Genomic DNA, 13,359 nt, shown 5'->3' on the forward strand with positions numbered 1-13,359 from the left:
GTGTGCTGAAGGATACGGCCATCCCATCGATAGTAAAGACAGGACAAAGTGGATCACCCGCGGCTGCGGTAAGTGTTCCGTTATGTTTTTAGATGACTAACGTTAGCCTACTGTTACAGTGCCATTAGCTAGATGTAATGTAACCTTAGTGACACTATTACATGAATAGGGTGCTCACTACTATTACAGTTGTTCCCGGGCTCCATGTATCCCCTGTAATGTTAGTATTGTGTTGTTACAAACGCGCTCTATCGCCCCAGTAACAAATAAGCGGCGCTAAAGGTAACTTTCAGGACTGTAGCCTTCAACTTGCTAATAAGTTGGAGGGGGGTATGGGCAGTTTTCATTTTTGAGAAACAGTGACCTTGTTTGTGAAATAGTAGACTACTCCCGTTCTGATTCTCCCCTCGACCTCAGTCTGTTCGGCATCTTGTCTATCAGCTTCCAAAGTTTGTAACTCCTCATCTGTGTATTCTGGCTCAAAATGATATGGCTCTGGATCTTGGTTTGATACCAAATAAAAATCCTCTGACAATTCCTCAAAGTCAGCCATGATCACGAATCACGTTCGCTACTAGCTAGTTAGTCACGCTGGTTTTGTTGACGGAACGGCGCTTCTCGGGTGCTGCGCTAATCACTCCGCCCAAGTAGCAGTGCTTCGCCTTCTGAGAAAATAGTTCCCAGTATTTAAACGTTTAAAAAATGTCTGTGTCTCATATGACCTTGTTATTTGTACACACTGTGACTATACAAATCACAACATGTAAATATGAAAATGTTGCAGAAATCAAATGAGTGAGTTGTTGTATTGGAGCAATAAACATCTGAGAGGTCATAAGGTCTTCAAGTTCATCAGACAACAGAGGGAAACCATTACCTGTTAACCGATGCTCACAAAAAACAGTAGATAATGAGTTTGGTTATCCTCACAAGAGAACTCAGGTGCTCCTCACAACTGCTTAAAATAAGAAAGGCAAGCAGAATTGATTAAATGAACACTTGACAAGCACAAGCTTTAAGAAATGAGACTGAGAACGATAAAACAGACGAATGTCTGCAGCCGGGAATGTCAAGCCACCTTTCCGTAACGGAAATAAAACAGGTCAGAGGGTGAGAGCTCAGACGAAGACAGCCGGAACATTGAGAAACTTTCTGCGAGATGCTTTTCACGATGAGACGGGACGGGAATGTGAGGTGAGGTTAAGCAAGAGCTGAGAATCAATTTGATATGCATCAAACGGATCCTGATGCGTTTCTACACACATTTTTTCTGTCTCGCCAAATGACACACTTGATTTTTTTAGTTGCACTCACTATCCGAAAGGCCAGCAAAGTGCTTAAGGGACCGGAACAGAAATGTCCAACTATTACCTGCTCTGTTGGACTCAGTGAGGTTTTCAACAGCTCGCTGCTCCTGTAGGGGTCCCGTTTCTTCCTGTCAGAAACTGAATAATGGCCATTTTCCCTCTCTCTCATTCAACATGCCCTTCACTCAGTTTTTCTGCATACATTTATAGAAAGACTTTTGTTCTATTCATTCATTCAGGGACGTCGTTAGGCCTATTTTAGGGGGGCTGAAGCTTCCCAAAAATGTTCCTAAGCCCCCCTAAATGATAATAAGAACAACAATAACAGTTCGATTTATCAATAACCGTATCCTCATTCATATTTAGACGCAACAAATGATATATATCCAGCTACAAAAAATAGCTGAAAAGTCGGAAGTTGGACAGAGAGCTGCCAACTCTCACGCATTCACCGTGAGACACACGCAATTTACACTTTTCACACGCTCTCACGCCACCCATCCATTTTCTCACGCACAGAAAAATCGCAACGCAAAGAGAACACGGAGACCGACAGACTAGATAGAGCAGGTTACTTTATGATATAAAAGAATCTCAACTCTGAGATTCTGTCAATTTTATTACGAAATTCAAACAATAAATACCGTTTTGGCGTTTGTAAATTTTACGTGACCCCATAGCGATCCCATAGCGCACGTGAACCGATCATCTCTAGCTAATAGTAAAAAAACACGAACACTGTTGAAAGATACAGTAACGTTAGTAGGCTACAACTTACCTAAATGTATATTACTCATACATAATATCGATCAATCAGTGTTTTTCATCAGCGTGAAGAGGTCAATAACACAGCTGGAGAACATGTCACATTTACCTCAGGAAAGCCATACGTTAGTTGGCGAGAAAACAAGAGCTATAGAGATTATTTTGCTAAATATGTGTTCTATATTACATATTTATTATATTTTTACTTAAATCATTAAATAAAGTTGTTATTATAATAAAAAAAAACGCATTATATTTAATTTGAGTTATTTTTAACCTTAAATAATACTACCAGCTGATAGGACTGTCTGTATGTTTACAGCATTAGGTGAGTTGTTTTTTTTTCTTGAGAAAAATTAATGCCTATTTTGAGTACCTAATATTTACGCAAGTGCAGAATTACAACTCACAGGTCAGTTTATTAGACAAATTAAACTTGTGAGGTAACGCAGCGCTGTTTCATTGGTCTAACATTAGCCTACACTAGCACACTAAACTGCATTTAAATGTGTTGAAATGTATGTGTTAGTTTGTCTGTATGAGACTAGCAGTAAGCTAGATCAACATTAGAATAACATACAGATCGTATTTTAACATTTTATCATTGTTGAACTATATAACATTGATTAGTTTTATGTAAATGTGCTCACCTGTTTAATAAAGTACATGTAGAAGCGGTCGAAGTCTCGGACGTGGAGCTCTCGTTTATATACTGTCTATGGGAGCTCTCGGCATCTCGAAAACACCGCGCTGATATTGATTCTCGTTTTAGTTCTCCTTTTTTATCCAAAGTCTGTTTGCCATGGTCCGTAATGTTTGAACGAAACAACAACAGCGTGCAAATAGACATTGCGAACTCCACAGTTGTCTGCGTCTGCCGCTTTGGTTAATCAGAGGGCTCTGCTCATAGCTCTGGTTACCATGGCAGTACGAGCGGAAACCATAGGCGGAAACCAGGGACAACGCGGATATGACGCCATTGACTGCGACAAAACGGAAATAAAGAAACGTGCCGTGTCTAAAAATTAAATTAAAATTTCTCCTGGTTTGAAAGTTGTTGGAAACAGTCGGGATAATGTAAGTACACAACTAAAAAAAATATATAACATAGATATAGTGATTTTTGCTAATTTTAAAGCAAAAAAGTTACATATTGTGCCTTTAAATGACTTATTTATAAACTTAAAAAAATAATTAATAAAAATGTAGGTGTGACGGGGTTGATACTAGGGTAACAGGGTTGAAGATGGTAACGGGGTTGAAGAGACAAATACAGCTAAACATATACATAGTTGTTTTTTACTCAAACTCACTGTAAGATTTTCTATAAACGCAAGTTACAAATACCCTGGGGGCCATTTGCTCACCTGTCTAATAAAGTACATGCAAGATCGGCGTCTCTGTCAAGTGGTGAAGCTCTGTCAAGTCCAAGTTTGTCGCGGACGTGGAGCTCTCGGCATTTCGAAAACTCCGCACCGATATTGATCCTCGTTTTATTTATCCTTTTGTCCCAAAGTCTGCTTGCCATGATCCATAATGTTTGAACAAAACAACAACAGCGTGCCGCTAAACATTATGCAATTGTCCACATCTGTCGCCATGGTTACCATGACAGTACAAGTAGAAACCAGGGATAACGCGGATATTACGTCATTGACAGGCGACAAGTGACAAGGGACGGGCACTATTTAAAATTGTGAATTTCTCTGAATTTACAAATTCTTGGAAACATTTCGGATAAATACACAATTGAAATATAAATAACACTGTGCAGGTAGTTTTGGGATATGTTGATACAAAATTCTCCCATATTGTACCTTTAATCAGATTTTGTCCTGTTTTCCAGAAAAAAATAAAATATCCTTAAAACAAATATTTGAGAAGCAAAACTCTCTAAGATAATAAGAATAAGAATTGTGTAACGAATGAGACCAAATCAGACACACATTTGGTACATGTACCATAAAAACTTTCAAACTTCTCTGGGATCTGCGTCCCATCCCCCACACAGGACAAGACGGTCTTAGTTACCCGGATGACGATCAGAAAAGGAGTTTTATGACTTTTAGCAATGCGGACATAGCCTCTGCTGCAATACTAGAACAGACTCTCCTGCATTCATTTATTGATGAACTGACTAACATGAAATGAACATGCATTCCAGAACATTTTGTGAATGATTTACTGTCGTGTGTTGTGTCTTTTAATACTATTATCTGTTCGATACTTGATCTTTTGATACTATGTATTTTATTACACCACAAATGGTCAATGTAACTTTACCTGTATCATAATTCCTATCTAATTACTCCTCATTTAATGACTCACACTTTGATGTACATCACCTTCTCTTAGAATGCAGTGTGGATTTGTTATATCTATCTGAGTATTAATGAACAGAAAATATTATTGAGGGGCCCTGGGCACTGCCTGCCATGCTTTCATGCTCCCAAAAAGGGAGACTGCAAAACTGCAAACCTACCATCACCGCACCGTCCAACAATCAACTCCTTGCCTTCTCGGCACTTCAAGAGGCCGCACTGTCCAGCGTGCACTCAGCAGGCCAGGACAGCAGGCTTGACTCACCACAGCCATGTGCTCGAAGCTCCGACCCACAACAGCGTTGGAACCACACGATGGCAACTTGCACCATGACTTTTGACCCCCACGGACCCACCAACGGACTCATTTTTCAACCACTTCAAGAATTGTCCACGATTGCAACTGACCATGCAAGTATAAATTTAATGAGGTGCTCTGAAAATGATCAGCTGATGGTTCTTTTCATACTGAAATAGATCTTGCTCCATAGTTCTATTTCCTGCTTCCGGTTCCATAACACTCACCGCTTTACCTATGTATGTATGGATGGATGAATGTATGCATGTTTGTTTGTTTGTTTGTTTAGTGTTAGTTATGTTTGTGAGTTAGTTAATAAAACTTGTGCACAATATGGATGTGGTTTCTAAGTGTCTCTGCTTGCATACAAAGTCCCTTTTACGATCTTGATCTTGTTAAATGCTCTAAGCGCTGTACATGCTAAGGAATAATTATTTTTCAGTGACCATGAAAGATATACTTTTCTTAGAATAAATGAATAATCAAAGAGTTCGTTGGAACTGATTAATTGATTGTAATATTAATTGGCTTACCTCAAATTTAATCTAATTAACTGACCCAAATATTAATAATTAATCATAATTAGTAATTATGGATTATTATTAATATTTCCCCTTTGAGCTAATATCGTTACAATTGATTTCTGTGAATATATCTTAAATTTAATGTACTATTCTTACCTCAGCTGTTTTTTTAAGGTATTGAATATAATCCTCTAGCCTGACGTCGTCATACTCAGATTCTAGTCAGAATATGAGTCTGATACTGCTCCATTGGGCTGTGATTATGAGGCGTGTTTCAACCGAACCAGGAAGGAAAATGCCTCTGCACTCAACTGGATAGACCTACAACCAATCAGAGCAACAGAGTAAGTGACGTATGTTCTTCATTCATCTTTCCAATCGACAAATGCCTTGATCGCGGTTCTCTGTTCCTCTTTTCAAATTAATGCGCTGTCGATATTTTCTATAACAGACGCGATGGCGGAATCTACACATGATGTTTCATAAACAAAGTTCGGGAGGAGCACGTTCAAATAATCAGTCCAATCAACTTGTCATCAAACAATTACCATGCCTACCCTATCAGCATGAGAGGAAGCATAATATATTAGTGCTGTAGCGGTGCGTCGATTACGTCGACGTCATATTTTTTGCGTCGACGCTTCTTTATTATTATTATTTATTTATTTTTTACCATTCCCGGAGGTACAGCTCGCCACACACACACCGCCCGCCGTGTTATTCTGTCATGTTTTCTCCCTTTCTTTCCAAACCGCGACAAACGCTAGTCTCCTTTCTCTGCAGAATGTGATAAATCCGCTCAACCAATCACAGCGCACCATTCCACGCATTGTACACAGTAACGGTACGTTCACACGGGTCGTCAGCGTCAACGCTTGACGGAAGGCGTGGCTGAAGTTTGGCACTGACGCCATGGTCATAGCAGCGTCAGCCAATGAAATTAGACAGGAACTCAACAACAAGCTTCATTGTCATTCAATGGTCATAAAGGACCGGGTGATTGCCCACCGCAATAATTAGTTTCTCCTCCATTTTAAAATTTATCCTCAGTTTGCTGCTCTTGAACAGGATGAACGTGATTGGCTGCCGCCTGGCTACTGTATTTGCATAGAGCGATCTGATTGGCTGACGCTTCCATCGGCGGCGCTTCACTGGCGTTGCTCGCGGCAGAAGTTGAAAAATTCTCAACTTCTGCCGCGAGCAACGCCAGTGAAGCGCCGCCGATGGATCCACAATTCTTTTCGGCAACGCTTGACGTCACCCATTCAAAGTCAATGGGAAGCGTTCCCAGTCAGCAAATTACCTTTGGCAAAGATGTGGGCCAGATAAACAGCTGAGCTGTGGCCCAGATTAGTTTGTGTTTGCCGGCCCAGATATGGCCCACATCTCCTTTGCCAGAACTGAACCAAAGGACTGCCATAACTCCACCAAGCATGAGCCAAATACTACAAATTCATGTGGCCTATATGTGGGCCTGGTATGCAACTTTAGTATGGTTGAGTTCTGTTAAAATCTAACGGCCCTTATGTGGCCCACATGCAGCTGACAGTATTTAAAGTCTTATTAACTCACAGGTAAATTAAACACTCAACAACAAATGTACTCAAAACTATTTATTTTGACAAGCATTTAAATAATTACAGCTAAAGTGTTGTACTTAATTACAGCAGTATTCAGTTGAAAACATTTCAGAAAAAGAAATATAATTACAGCAAGAGTTGAATAATAACAGTAGTATTCAGTTGAAAACAGTTATCAAAATAAATATAATTACAGCAACAGAGTTGAATTTAATAATTACAGTAGTATTCAGTTGAAAACATATCAAAATAAATATAATTACAGCAACAGAGTTGAATTTAATAATTACAGTAGTATTCAGTTGAAAACATTTAAGAAAACATAATTACAGCTACTCAGTTGTACTTATTTTAAGTAGAATTCAGTTGAAAACATTTAAATATACAAATTAATAATATAAATAGCATTCAAAGCTAATTTTTTACACCAAAGTTCAAAACACTCGATCAAAGCGTGTATTAATGTTATGTTTAATTAGTCCAATGAGAGTAATACAAATAAATCACAGTTGGTAAAGAGAACTTTAAAGAGAAATTGAGAAAGTTAAAGCAAACTTGAAAGGTAAAGAGTTGAGAAGTGTGTTGATGTGCAGAGAAGTCTCCAATGAGGGTCGGCAATGTGTTGATCTTCTCCAGTAAGGGGATTCTGCCTGACTGCACCTGCAATAAAGAAGAATTTAAATAATGTTAGCAGCAATACAACCTGAAAGCTAGAGCTTGCAGGATAATGAAAAAAAAAATCATTAATGTAAATATCCTTTAATATTTTAATTGCAATTATTAACAAATTAAACACCTCTGAATTACCACTGTATGAAAGTTTTTTCCAGTAAATTTTCAAAAGGAATTGCAAATTGTATTTTTCAATATGTGGGCCAGAATTATACCGTAATTCCTTATGACAAATTATTTCAATTTTTAGAATACTTTTGCACTAACCGGTTAAAATTTACAGCACTGCATGTATTCTGCTTCTTTTTTTTTTTAAAAAGACATGCACACTCTAATGTAAAAACACACTAACACAGATAGCATTAATGTCATGTTTTAGTCCAAAGACAGAGTCTACAAAAATAAGTGTTTTTACTAACACAAAATAAACTCAAGATAATCTGCAATGATGCGAGACAATTTGGAAGCAGAAACACACAAACAATAATGGGCCAAGTACTGAATGCAAGGAGGAACATAAAGGGTTAGTTCCAGTGGTGTAGTCTAGTTTTTTGTAGTGAGTATAATCTAATATAATTTTATTTTGGTGGGTTGTAGACATTTGAGTTTCTGTGTGTTTTAATAAACTATTATTATTATTATTATTATTAGGCCTGAAGTATACTCTGTGAAATAGTAATATATTTCTGTTATAATTTCTTCAAGTTATACAGAACTTTTATTTTGACAGGTTGTCGTAAAGACATAACAGTTTCTGTGTGTATATGAAACGAATGAATGACGATAGTTTTATCAAATGAAATGGTGAAATTCTCATCAAGTGACTCTCATAGCAGCTCTGCGATAAAATGCACATGTGTAGCTTACATCATGTCTCAATACAGTAAAACGCTGAAAACACCACGAGCGTGAGTCACGCATGCTTCTGTGTGTGTGTGTGTGTGTGTGTGTGTGCAGTGGAGCACACACTGAGCGCTCATTCCCAGAGACGCGTAGAACAATTGCAATCTCTTTTAGCTTTAATATTCATAGACACTAGTCCATATCGAGATTTGATTCATTGTACAGCAGCTACTTTTTATTTATTAATTCAAAAATAGCTAAATTCCGAGACGTTCTGCTTTATATAGCAAGTTCCATTTGTGACTGGATTCCTCGATTCGATCCGTCGCTTCGCAAACACAGACGGGGTGAATTTATGAATGAAAGTGTGAAAGTTCTGACACAAAACGAAGTTGATACGTATCCTCACGCTTTTTTTAAGTGGGTATACGCAAATCCTTGGCCTTTTCTAGTGGGTATACGGCGTATACCTGCGTATCACGTAGACTACACCACTGGTTAGTTCGCCCAAAAATGAAAATTCTATCTGTAATTACCCTCAAGTTTTTCCAACTTCTGGATTGTACGTCAGAGCGTAGACTCACTATTGGCCGACGCTGGTCATGTGTGGGATGCTGGCCAATCATGAGCCTACGTTCTGACGTACAACACAGAAGCGCTGTGCTGTTACACTACGTTGAATAAAGTCTTTATTTTAGCTTGTTTTGCGCACAAAAATTTATTTTTAAATAAATAATTTATTTTCGACACTTGATAAACTTAAGGTTCAGCCATTGTATTCTTGGACTATTTTAACAATGTCTTTACTAACTTTCTGGGCTGGCAAGTTTCAATAACAGAGAAGCCTATGGATGAGTGAGACAGCTCTCAGATTTCATCATATATATCTTAATTTGTGTTCCGAAGATGAACGAAGGTCTTACGGGGGTGAAACAACATGGGTGAGTAATTACTGACAGAATTTTCATTTTTGGGTAAACTAACCTTTTAAATACACAGTGATAATGAACTAAATACAGATAGTTGTAGGCATGCGCTGGTATGAGACTTTGACAGAATGATAATCTTATATTGTGATTACAGCTTTAAAATGTATAATTGAAACGATATGATTCGCAATATATAAAAAATAACTTTCTTTAAAAACAAAACATAAAACTTCTAAATAAAAAATGCAGTCACTTAAGTGAGCCACGCACTGTAAACCCCAATAAGGTCATAGTACTCAAAACTTTTGCAGAAACCGATTACATAATAACTTTTGAGGTAACTAACTTAATTTTTTTAAGTTCTATTTTTTAAAAAGTTACAATCTAATCAAACTTAAAAAATTTGATTTAATTTTTTTTTTTTTTTAAGTGCACCGTGCTTAAAAATATTGATTAACACTCAAAATGTTTTCATTTTTTCATACTTAATTATTTTGATCTAATGGAACTTAAATAGAACTATATTAACTCAAAAAAATATACTTTATAACCCACAAGCAAGTTAAAACTACGGTACAAAAAAAAATACTTCAGCTGTACATTTTCTTTTTTCTTTTTATTCAGTCTTTAAATTGTTTAATACAAACATGTAAGAAATTACTAGTAAAATTACTTCTGAAATGACTCCGTGTTTTAAACAATATAATTAGGAACTGAGGATCTTAAAATGCTTAATGTAAAATGCATGGCCTACATTTTTTAAAACAGCATTAGTAACAGCCATCAAAGTGCAAATGGAATAAGTAAAAAAATAAAAGAGAATAAAAAAAGTAAATAAATAAATAAAACATATCAAAACACAAAACCAAGACATCGAATCTGTCCTGTTAGTAAAAACCTATAAAAAAAAAAAATATAAAAAAGGCACATCTTTGGGTTGATGTATGCAGTACATCTGGACTATCCCAAGAAACTCATTAACACTTGTACATTCATCCAGAAAATCATAATGGGTCTTGATGATGGTAAACCACTCAAACCCTGCCTACTGAGTCTCAAAAATGACCTGTTAATGAAATAGTAGGCTAACTTAAGAGTTGTTTACAAGAAAATACACTTGTATTTTCTTGCCTACATGTTGTGTTTTTGGGGTTCCCAGTATGGTCACTTTATAGTTTGTTGTTGAACAAACAATATAGTTTGTTGTTGTTGTTAGTCAAAGCATTTGGAACTATTTACATTTGGCGGTTTATGTCTTGCCTACAAAATCTAACGTAGCTGCTGTTGTTTATAATTATTGGTTGTACACCAACTTGGTGCTCTAAATCCTAAAATGATGTGAGATGTGCCTTTTTTATATTTTGTTTTTATTTAATTTTATTTATTTAGGATTTAGAGCACCAAGTTGGTGTACAACCAATAATTATAAACAACAGCAGCTACGTTAGATTTTGTAGGCAAGACATAAACCGCCAAATGTAAATAGTTCCAAATGCTTTGACTAACAACAACAACAAACTATATTGTTTGTTCAACAACAAACTATAAAGTGACCATACTGGGAACCCCAAAAACACAACATGTAGGCAAGAAAATACAAGTGTATTTTCTTGTAAACAACTCTTAAGTTAGCCTACTATTTCATTAACAGGTCATTTTTGAGACTCAGTAGGCAGGGTTTGAGTGGTTTACCATCATCAAGACCCATTATGATTTTCTGGATGAATGTACAAGTGTTAATGAGTTTCTTGGGATAGTCCAGATGTACTGCATACATCAACCCAAGCAACAATGCAAATGCATTAGCCAAGTTAGGGATATCACTCATCACAACATCGTCTTCCACAACAATAGAGATGCTTGTAGGACAGAAATGCACTGGATCTGCAGTCTCTTCTGTGATTGTTGTGATAAGAGCAACAGGAGTTTCAATGATGCCTGGCTCATCTGACGACACCACCTGAAAGACACAGAGAGTGCAAATGTTAGGTTAAAGTCCTTGTGAACCGAAAGCTGCAAACGACTTTTCTCCTGTGTTGTGACGGATTTCCCAGTGAAAGGGAATATTGAACAGAGGGCAGGGATTTACTCTAGCACTCCTCTCCATCTCATAGCAGACTAACAGTTTGAGGCCAGTGGTTTAACATTTTCAACCCAAGTTGGAACACCTTTCCAGACAGGAAGTAACTTTACAGATTTTGATTAAAGATTACCACGGCAAGCACATTTTTTTTGTGTAGTAACTGTTTTGTTATCAGTAAGAAAATGTAGCATTAAGTCTATATAGTTACAGAAGATAAACTTGCTTTACTTTTAGTCAGCATTTCAGTAGGCTATTCTAATGTGTTCTAGAAATATGCTTTTCATGTGTTTGTAACATAACAGAAGAGATGCGAGGTGTGCCCATCCAAGCGTGACAGCAAAACCAGCACCATGTGTGTGAAGTGCAAGAAATACATATGAATTTACGAAATGAGATTATTTTTAATGAGTTTAGTTTGTTTTATTATACAGCTACATTTATTTGCTTAATTAATTTGTTCTTAAAAAAAGTAAAAAAAAAAATGTACATGCAAAACAAGTCAGCATACTGTTTTTTTCAACTACTTTTAAAAAAAAAAGGTTAAAAAACAGTTTCATTAAATATCTTATATATATATATATATATATATATATTTGGAATATTTGACAAATGTTCACATTAAAAGTTTACAGTCTGAACATGAATCTTTGTTGTTTTTCATTGCCGTGATTTTTGAGGAATTTTATTAAATCCAATGCGGATCATAAAGGGAGTGCACAGAATTCCAACATAACAGGAGAGTTAAATGAATTGTCTGACAACACAGAAACCATTTTGTTACACTTAAGAGGGTGGCTAACTTGTTATTCACAAATAATAGCAAAAGAGATATTGTATGGCTAGATTTATATTCTAATCTGAATTTGGCGCCAAATTAAATAAACGGTGAAAAATAGGTTACAGCCTAAATTAACATTTGAGGTAGGCCTACCTTGATTTTGGCGGATGATCACTCTACTCCTTACACTTCGACCTATAATGAAAAAAAAAAAACGTTTTTAAATGTTTAATAAAAACTTGCAGAGTTCATTCGGTTACAATTATGTCTATAACCTTAACTTTGTTAGAGTAAAAGTTAAAGCTAACAGCCACTAGCTCATTTGGGTGCATGTAGAAATAACATCTCATTGAACTTGCCAGAGCTGGGTGCTTAACACAAAGAGCAGCAACACACTAAAAAACCGCAATGACTATCGTTTCTGAAAAGAATTATTGACTAACGTTAGCATTATTGCCTTGACACGACATTAACAGTAAACTTACACATTATATTACCTTGTCACTAGCACGCGGGCTGACGGTGACGTTAATCGCGCACGTGCGCGCCAACGTGAAGCTCCGCGCTTAAAAAAAAAAACTAATCTAGGCTAACAGTCAAATATCACAGAGCGCTTAACACAAACAGCAGCAACACATTCAAAAACAGAAGGACTATCGCTTGCTGCAAATGGTTATTGACTAACGTTAACATTATTGCCCTGCCACGACATTAACAGTGCACAGGACGGTCATCGCGCCCGCGCCAACTTAAATAGTCAAATATTAGTCTAACAGTCAAATATCATGTGTAACATGATATTGTTACAATATGACAACAAGCAAAGTAGTTTTAAAGTGTTTTGGTTTACTTACGAGTTATTTCATGCTTGATAAACCAGCAGCTCCACTTCGCTCGAGAGGGTAGCCATCTTGAATAGATTTTTCAGATAACGTCAGCTAGGTCCGCACGTCGTGACGTCATATCACGTGATCGACAGTAGACTTAAAAATAGTGAGTGAACCAGCGGGGTTCACTCAGAAATGCTGAGGTACACAACCATAAAAATACATTTTTGTTCATAGACAGTAATAGTTTAAAGGTGGATTAACTCAGCAAGAGCTTTTAACTGTAGTGACCTCAGTCCTTATAAGCTAGTAGTACTGTTCGGGCTTACAGTGCGGATGTGATCAGGTAATGACAAAAAAAGTTGTTTGGTTCGATACTGAGATAACAGAAATAAAAATACAATGTTCTGTAAAGCAGTTTTGAAAAGTTGT

General features: G+C 36.8%; 1 long non-coding RNA gene across 1 annotated transcript; it reads right to left on the reverse strand.

Moving 5' to 3' along the window:
- Positions 1-10,354: 10,354 nt before the first annotated feature.
- LOC311090029 lies at positions 10,355-13,153 on the reverse strand. Its single transcript, XR_014607821.1, has 3 exons — positions 12,955-13,153; positions 12,254-12,295; positions 10,355-11,199 (listed from the first exon to the last, which is right to left on the reverse strand). It is a non-coding gene; the product is annotated as an uncharacterized lncRNA (long non-coding RNA).
- Positions 13,154-13,359: the final 206 nt, after the last annotated feature.

Source organism: Abramis brama (genome assembly GCF_963993115.1).
Source record: "Abramis brama genome assembly, chromosome: 9".
NCBI lineage: Eukaryota > Metazoa > Chordata > Actinopteri > Cypriniformes > Leuciscidae > Abramis > Abramis brama.